We start from the raw sequence: 9,471 nt of genomic DNA on the forward strand, positions 1-9,471 counted from the left end.
TCCCACATGCGTCTGGAGCGTCTAGTTTATGAATATATATTTTGACAAGCATCAAATTTGATGCACAGTAAAAGAGAGGCAGCAAATGCTAATTTCACGAGCAAATCATGTTGAATGTGAATGGAGCATGAGTGGAAACCATCAAGATGGTAAATATTAGGGATACTTTTATCCAAATATAACGTTACTAATGGGTTAAAATCTTTTTAGAATACTTTAAATAGTAATCTCAACTATCCTTTTTTTATGTATGTCCGATATTTGTTTGTTAATATCACCAACAGCAGCAAACTAGCCAGAATTGCTTTGCTTCCTCCACCATTAGAATTGTTTTTTTGATTTCTAGTTTGAAAACAGTTTTAGAGTTCTATAAGAATAAAATAATTTTGTTTAACATGTTTTAGTCCAGTCTTTACATGTAAAGTATGTGAGGATTTTTTAAACAATAAATACAATTAAATCGTGTAAAAATTGCAGCATAATGTCTGATAAACAAGTTTTTCAACTGTTTTAAACTATTTACAGATATAGAACTCCATGTTTGAGCTTCATCAAACTGAGGTGTAGACTGTAGACTGTATTTTTTTGACAAAAACTATTGGATGTGTTTTTTTCCCCCCTATTTGTCCCGGCCAGCAGCTGAACAAACAGATTGAAGCTGAGATCCTTTCATGTTGGACAGATTTTATTTATACAACTGGGGTTCTGCTACATAGTCAGTGAGCAAAGCAGGTGTATAGTTGGATAAACCAATTTTTTATACAAAAAAAAAAGATTTACTTAGTTTTAGATTATAGATCAGTCAGAAAGGTGAAAGTGTGAGGCAGAAGTGGAAAAAAGAGCTAAGAAAAAAATGGTTGGAGAGGAGGAAGAGGGTAATGAGGGGGAAGGGTGGAGGGCAGAAGAAAAAATAACAGTGAGTGAAAATCACAAAGTAGTCCACAGAAGTTGCTTGAGACTAAATGTTATCAGAGTCACTAATTACAGTTTACCAAGGGCATGCATTTTAGTGCACAACCACAAACGTCTACACACTCAAATGTCCACACAAAAAAGCACTAATATACCGGTAATTATTGTCTGCACCCATTTAGGGAGTCTTTACAAAGTAAGGCATTACAGTAATACATAACGTTTTCTTGTAAATATAGTGTAAGGCATTGCTGTAAAATGCTTTGCAATATGCCTAATACATGTTCAGTAAATTGTGTGTTAGAACCCACCCAAAATGTAATTGTTCAAAGTAGCAGGATGTTAACAATAAAAAAAAAAGTTTTTGTTTGTTGATGGTCTTTTCAGGTTTTTTTTAAAACTCATCTTGACTTAGAAAATTCAGTCATTATTCCTGTAGGGCTTCATGAACCAAAATATTTTCATTTTTCTGTTCCTTTGTGGTGTTTTTTCATACCATACGTTTTCCGTTATGCTTTTGCAGGTTAGGTTGAGCAATTTTAACCTGCTTTCATTTTGTGTTTTGGTCTGAGATGCTTTCGTTTTCCATTTAGTCTCTTTTCTTCAAAATTAAAAGACTATATTTTTATTCGGATAGAATAGGCCTGGGGTGAGCAAACTACGGCCCGAGGGCCATATGTGGCCCATCAAACTCTTCATTCTGGCCCGCAAAACTAGAGTAAAGTATATTAATAATCCTTATTAATGTTTTATTTTCTGGTGTCTCCCCATAGATGGTGCACTACAAATAAATGGACCTTTGTTTAAGTGCAGAAAGTTATTCTGCATTCATGTGGTGTTGAAAGACTTGTTTTTTTAACGTTCATGTGTGTTTACTTAGTTGGACAGTCATTTTTCGGATTATTCCAACACCACACGAACGCAACATTTCTCTCACTTGGTTTACTGCAAACATCGTCAACTGCCAATCCAAGGGATATTGCCCAACCCTAATTACCCTTCATTTAAAATTGAAATCTGTTTGTCACAACACATTATGTTCTAATTCTGCATGGATTACTAAGAAAGTAACTTAATACATGACAGGGACCACCTTTAAATGACAGGAACAAGTAATCTGGCATTGATTACGTTGTGGAGGGAACTTTCAACACACATAACTCTACACACACCAACACACAAATACAGACAGATTTCATAGATTACTCGTGTATGTAGGCATACAAACATGGATGTGCAGAGGTGAGCAGGAAGGTGTGTTCAGGTGAGTGAGAAAAGCCCCATGGAGAAGAAATCTGGCATATTTTATTGTGACTTAAAATAATTGATTTTCTCGTCTCCTCTTAGAAGAAAATAAACAATAATTAACATTCTCTTTAGACCCATCTTTGTGTTTATAAATGGTTTTACTTTGACAACATTTTCTAAGTGCCATTAGATCTAAATGTGATAAGTGGGAGCATAATAGAGCCATCTAGGTTTTATCTATAGTTGAACATTGTTCTAAGCAAGTTTTGATGTAAAAAATTATACAGGAATGCACAAATTAATGTGAACTTTAACCACAGACCAACTGTAACAAAATGCCAGAGTGAAAAAAAGAGTAGCAAGTACAGCAGGCCAATAGGAACAAATTTAGGTAGTTGAATGTAAACTTAATCTTTTCAATTTAAAATTTTTACCATTTGTTCCTTAAAAATGTAATGTTTTTTTTTAAATGGCAAAAAAAATAAAAAAAATAAACCAAGTTGCTCCCAATAACCAAACACCGCTGATGTGGTTTAAAAGAGAAATATGAGGCACAAATGGGAGCGGGATTCTAACCATGGGTGATGTGATGGGCCCATGCCTTGCACATCAGCAAAAGCCCAAATAATCGGGCCATCTTGGGTCTCAGAGTTTCTCATCCGAACATTAGCTGGTTGAACAGATGGACCTACCACAGAGTGGCTTTGCTGTTACAGCTGAGATAAAGATCACAGTTTTCCATCACTGTAATGACTGCACGACATGGAATGGTCATGTGACCACTTTCCCCCCCATGACTTATTACTGACCATCAGGGTTGAGCTCTATTGTTCCCTGCCTCTCTGCCTCTCTATTCTTAGCCCTGTGTCCTTGTCAGCAGAATGACAAAGACAGAGGATGGATTATAGAGGTATACTACTGTTGATTAACGCTGGAAAAAACCCAACATACAGTTCTGATCACTCAAAAGACACAAAAGATACGAAAACATAAAAAATAGTATATATAGTATCAAAAAAGGTTGTAGTCATATGAATAATTTAATTAATTTTTAATGACTTCAATGTAATTCTGACAGCCAAATAAAGCAGCATGGGTCTAAAATACTACTAATCAGTGCTATAGAACTAATCAATGATGACAGCAGGGGTTACTGACAGAATCAGGCTGTGGATGCAACACTGGTTATATAGCATGTGAAGAAGACACGACTTTGAAATCCAACTCCGATTGTCTTTTGAGGTATTTCAAAAGCTTTCCTGGTGGTCTTTTATTTATGAATACGCTGTTTCCATCCATCCATCTTCTTCCGCTCATCTAGGACCTGGTCATGGGGGTAGAAGTCTAAGCAAAGATGCAGAGACTTTCCTTTCCCGGTCTCTTACTCCAGCTCCTCTGGGGGGACCCCGAGGTTTTCCCAGGCCAACCGAGACATGTACTCTCTGCAGCGTGTCCTGGGTCTTCCACTGGGTCCCTGCCCAGTGGGGCATGCCCGAAACACCTTCCCTGGGAGGCGTCCAGGAGGCATCCAGACCAGAAGCCCAAGCCACCTGCTCCTTTCAATGTGGAGGAGCACCGGCTATACTCCATGCTCTCTCCGTGTGAACAAGCTTCTCACCATATCTCTAAGGGAGTGCCCAGCCAGGCAGCCACCCTACGGAGGAAGCTCATTTCAGGCTATTGAGCATAGGTGAATATTGGAATAAAAAAGTGACCATTATCAAAAAGCTTGTTTACTAGGACATACTTTCTACAGAGCAACAAGAGTGGTGGGCAGGACTAGACCCTGTCGTCTATCGGTTCACATGATGTCCCACTAGCTTACAACTCCTCACACCCCCAATCTAACATTACTGGTGAGCAATATTGGAGCTATCAGTTTTGAGCCAGATTCCAGCTCAGACGAGGAAAACAAAGACGTATAGGGACCTATTCGTCTGCAAGTGGATGCATCAGAGTGGAGCAGAGCAGAGATCTTGTGGAACGCTCAGTGCATTTTCCACATCACAAATACAATGTTTTACACATCATTTTTAGTCTGCTCGTGATTCAACACACTTTTAATAAAGAAATACTCAGAAATGCAACTTCAATCTTAAATTTCTCTATCCATGTCCTCCATAATCAGATAAAGGCTTCAAGGCTTCGTTTAAAACACCAACAACACAATTTTCATCGGAGTAGATCTCTAAAACTGTGTTTTTCAACCTTCAACCGGCACACTTTAACCTCGTCAAAAATCCAGCGGCACACCAGCATCCAAAAACTACAAAAAAAAAGAGAAACTCATAGTTTGTATTGATCTATGCAATCTCACATGCATTTTTGTGATAATTATTGAGGCAGAAAAAGCTGGAAGTTGCAGCTGTTTTTACTAAAAGATGTAATAAAAGTTAAGTTAGAAGATTTAATAACGGTTTGATGTGTGTTCGTTGTGGTTTCAAGACGTTTAACAAGAAAGGCTCATTGTGCGCCGAGACGCTGTCACTTTAATCCAATGCATCATGGGAGATGTAGTGCGAAAACTGCCACAAAAGGGCAGAAAGACTCACGTCTCTGAGCTTCATTGTTTTGTCCACTTGTTCCACGGTCTGACACCAGATTCTGGGGAAAGCTACACCGCTAAAGACGAGCTTTAGCTGGTATTTTTGTTAGAACTGAGAGACTTTATGAGAAGAATCAGAACAATGAAGTGAAGACTTTAACCACTTCTAATTGCTCAGACTGATGACATGTAACTAAGCCTCCAAGAATGATTGGTGGAGACAGTTAAAGGGGCGAGACTTTTCAGAAAACAGCTGTAGCTACGGCTAAATCGCGGTACCGTCATTCCTATCAAAATGTCTTTAATAGAATCAAATAAACACAAAGAAAAAAAGTCTTTTTCGATCTTTCATATTCCTAATTACTTAGTGTTTTAATCAGGGCCTGTTTGGATGAACACAGAGCTGAAATCCTGGAGATGGGAAATGTTCTAGATCAGTTAATGAGAGTAATTTCCCACGGCAAACCTGACCATCTCCCACGGCACAGTAGTGTGGCGCGGCACACTGGTTGAAAAACACTGCTCTAAAAGACCTCAAACTGAAGCCCGATTCTAGCCTCACCATTAGGGTTGTGGGGACTTGCAAAAGCTTACCATGTCATTAGGACTTTTTCGTAACAGCACTGAATTACGGTAATAGACCAAAAAAAGAAGTTTGTAATGTAACACACAGTTTTCTTTTTAAAACTTTGGACTCAAACGTGAAGCTTGTTTCTAGATTCAACTTTTGGTGTTTCACAGTCAGAAACAAGGAGAAGAGCCTACAAATTGGAGAACCCTGCAGTATCAGCTCAGTCAAAGACGTAAAGAGAGTGAAATCACGTGTTTAAAACAGAAGTAAAGGGCTTCGCCTAAACAGAAGTGGCAGGTTTTCTTTTTGTTTTTTTTAAAAAAAAGCAGGTGTAATATCCTTTTCACATTAAATATTTACACTCTTCTGGTTCATAATCTTTTTTCTCTCAGGAAAGAGTCTGATGTGTTCTGATATGGTGCCAATACAGAACAACCTACTGCACAAATGTAATGAATGGATGTGCTACTGAGCAGTTACTCACTCCTGCAAGGACATGGACACAATTTCCATGCAATGTACAGCATGCTGTCACAATAATAAACTGTGTTCATGTTACATAAGATAGCACATTTTACTGTTTCTCTTTTCTCGTCATAATCTCTTGCATTAATCAAATCTGTGCTTCGAGTGCTGCAAAGAAAAAGAACATATTGTACTGTGAAGGACTGCACTCTCTTTACATATTAAACCTCTTGATTTTAGGTGGAACAGAAAAAAAAAATATTATTTTTTATTTCCCATTCGCCATAAGTCATTTATTCCTTAATATTTAAAGACTTGTCACTTTAAAGCTAAAAGGCGGGCTGGAAGAATCCTCTTCCTTACAAATGCTGGGGCAGTCCTTTGTCATACAAACTGACAGAGAGGATTCTACTTAACAAGATAGCAGGGAATCCATTGTCCCAGCTGTCATCATTAAACGGCATGCCTTCCCTTTCTCTCGGGGCTTACTAAAGTGATCAAAACAGCTATTCGTCTTTTATTCAGGAACCCCACTGTCTAAAAATAGCTCGGATACATTATGAGAACAGGCACAGCTCTTTGGCATCACGTGGATAGAAGCGTCTTCCATAAGAACCATCCAAGAAGCATTACGTGTTTTAGTCTAAATCTGCTCAAAATAAATGCAATAAATCTGCACAACACCGAAAATAAAAGTAGTTTCTGTTTTCCCAACAAAAAGCCACAGAGTCATCACTCTCTAGAAATAAAAGCCAGGAAAGCACACTGCAGATGGAGCAGGAAACTGCTGATTGTGTTAGAAGCACAAATATCTGGTTTTTATCTCTCCAAGTGACACAAACTCAACACGAGATGACAGGAGAAAAAAGCATTAGACAAAAATTCAAAAAGTGCTAATCAATTTTTAATGAAACCAAATCAATCTCTATCAATCAACCACTTATTGTAACATACATTGATTGTATGTTACTATTTGATTTTGAATTTGATTTGAAATTGTTTATTTCAAGCAATTAAGTAGAAATAATACACAACAGCAATATAAACATCAGTTATACATGCATACAGTAACTAATCAAACTTAGGATAATTAGACATATTAATAAATATTGCTTGAAAGGGAGTGGGAGGAAGCAAACTTATATAATCCCACCCCGATTATACTGTAACCATTTTATTACATGATTTATCAATATCTGTCCCAGTTTTTATCAGACAGAATTAAAAATTATAAGATATCGATAAAGCACATAACAAAGATGAATTACTTAAGTATTACGTCAGAAAATAACTATTTTAGAAATCAACATGGCAAATGCAGATCAGTCATCTGAAATATATGAACTATACAATCAATGTGTAAAAACTGTACTGAGTGAGCCCTCCTCCCTCATATTTCATATAGGCAGTAACAGCTGGCTCTTAGAAGCCAAAATCCCATAGACTTCTATAGAGAAATAAACATGTCATTCTATTTATCAGAATAAACATTCTTGATCTGTTGCCTTTTTTTAACATGTTCTTGATAATCCTAATTTCTTTTTTCATTATATTTTTTCTGTAGTGCAAGTTATTCACGTTATAAACTGGCCAATCAGATGTCTCAGTAAAGGTCTCCTGTCCAACATTCAAAACATTTGACAGATTCTTCCATGTTCCATGCATAGTAGGTGCCATAGAACTGTTGACTCAGACCGACTCAGAGCAATCGCTGTTTACTGACAACATGGCGGCATCACATCAAGCGTTTGATGTGTTTGAACTTTTAAACCTAATTGGGCGTGTGAATTCAAAAGATCCTCATTAAGATGTAGTTAGTGGATGACAGGAAGAGGCTCACGAAACTTTTAACCACAGTAAACAAACCAAGAGGTAAAAACCAAGAGAAAATATGTGCATCTGTCATTTTATCATTATGCAGCTCTTTACACAAAGACTCTTAATGTTTTCCGATTGCAGGAGTTGATTCACACATGTGAAATAACATGAAAAAGACACATCTAAACACACCACATGAATTTAGGAAGTGAGGACAGCAAAGAGCAGCAGCTTTGTCTGCTGACCTGCCATCATTTCCTGTGGGCTGAGAATTAGTTTCCCAGGCCTGGCAACCAGAAACAGCTGAGAAGAGAGGGGCTGTCCAAAACTGGGAGATGTGAGCTGCATTTAAAGTGGCTTCATTCACAGAGAGAAGCCTGCCGACAGTTAGGCAATTTCAATTTATCAATCTGAGCCTATTGTTCTTCAACAAAGGCTTTCTCCTAGTTTTTTTTGTCAAAACATTCATCAAGACCCTTAATTGTTAATTTATTTTTGATGTATGAAGACACACCAAGCTTGCAATTAATACGGTATACGGTATAGATAAAAAATACATTTACTAAAAAAACAATGCTAAAAAAATTGATATCTTAGAGATTTTGTCCACATAAAAAAAAATCCCATTTGTAGATAATAATAATGTGATCAGAGTGGCAGATTCGTTTTTGGGGTGAACAATGAGAAGAAACTTTACAAAAATAAATGTAAATTGTCAAAGTAGATTTTTTTTTTACCTTCAACAGTTAGATGCAGTAACTTGAAATATTTTGTGTAATGCTCACATTATGAGGCAAAGGCTACATTTGTTTGATTTTGCTCTTTAGTGTGTGAACATTTGGATTCACACTGAGGTCATCTGCATTACCCTAAAAAATGACATCCTCTTTCTGAACTGGACTGGGGTTTGCTTGTTTGATCCATACCAAACCTCAGGTGACCTTTTACAATGTCAAACTTGGAAACTACTTGTGAAAATGAATGATTCAAAGAGTGACAACAAGCCTTTTCTCTTTTTAGTTCCTGTCTTTGGATAGCAATGTATAATGTTGCTCCATTAGGGTTCACCTGAAAGACTCCCTCATTTACAGGTACACTATATTACCAAAAGTGTTCGCTCACCCATCCAAATGATCAGAATCTGGTGTCCTAATCTCTTGGCCTGGCCACAGGTGTATAAAATCAAGCCCTCAGGCTTGCAGAGTGTTTTTACAAACATCTGTGAATTCCAGCGTGGAACTGTCATAGGATCCCCCCCGTGCAACAAATCCAGTGGGGAAATTTCCTTGCTCCTAAATCTTCCACAGTCAACTTTCAGCTCTATCAGAATAAAATGGAAGAGTTTGGGAACAACAGCAACTCAGCGTCCAAGTGGTGGACCACGTAAACTGACAGAGAGGGGTCAATGGATGCTGAAGAGCATAGTGCAAAGAGGTCGCAGACTTTCTGTACAGTCAATTGCTACAGTATCTGAGTTTATGTATGTTAGTGGTCTGTATGGCACTTTTCTCAGAAGACATTAAGGCAGCGGATATTCATTCAAAAAACATTCCGATCGATCTTTGTTTTTCTGATTATTATGATTCACAGTTTTATGTTTCAGTATTTTAATTCTTCTTCTTCTTCTTATTTTATTTTATTTTTTTACAAATGTTCCCCTTGAATGATTTTATTGTCTTAGTGTTTAATTTGTCTGAGTTTTAAATGGACTATGGCCGTGGCGAATTACAGAACTAAAAATATCAGAGGAAGCTAAAGACAAATTTTGAGGACCAATAATTTCAAAACTAAAATTAAAACACAAAAAACTACAAACCTTAAAATCGTAATTTTAAAACAATTTACTTCTGTTTGTTTAAAGTGAAAGCTGTAAAGCTCTTACTGCAATTAAACTTTTTTAAATTTCAGTAAA

This window comes from Oryzias latipes, chromosome 13, assembly GCF_002234675.1.
Source record: "Oryzias latipes chromosome 13, ASM223467v1".
Lineage (NCBI taxonomy): Eukaryota > Metazoa > Chordata > Actinopteri > Beloniformes > Adrianichthyidae > Oryzias > Oryzias latipes.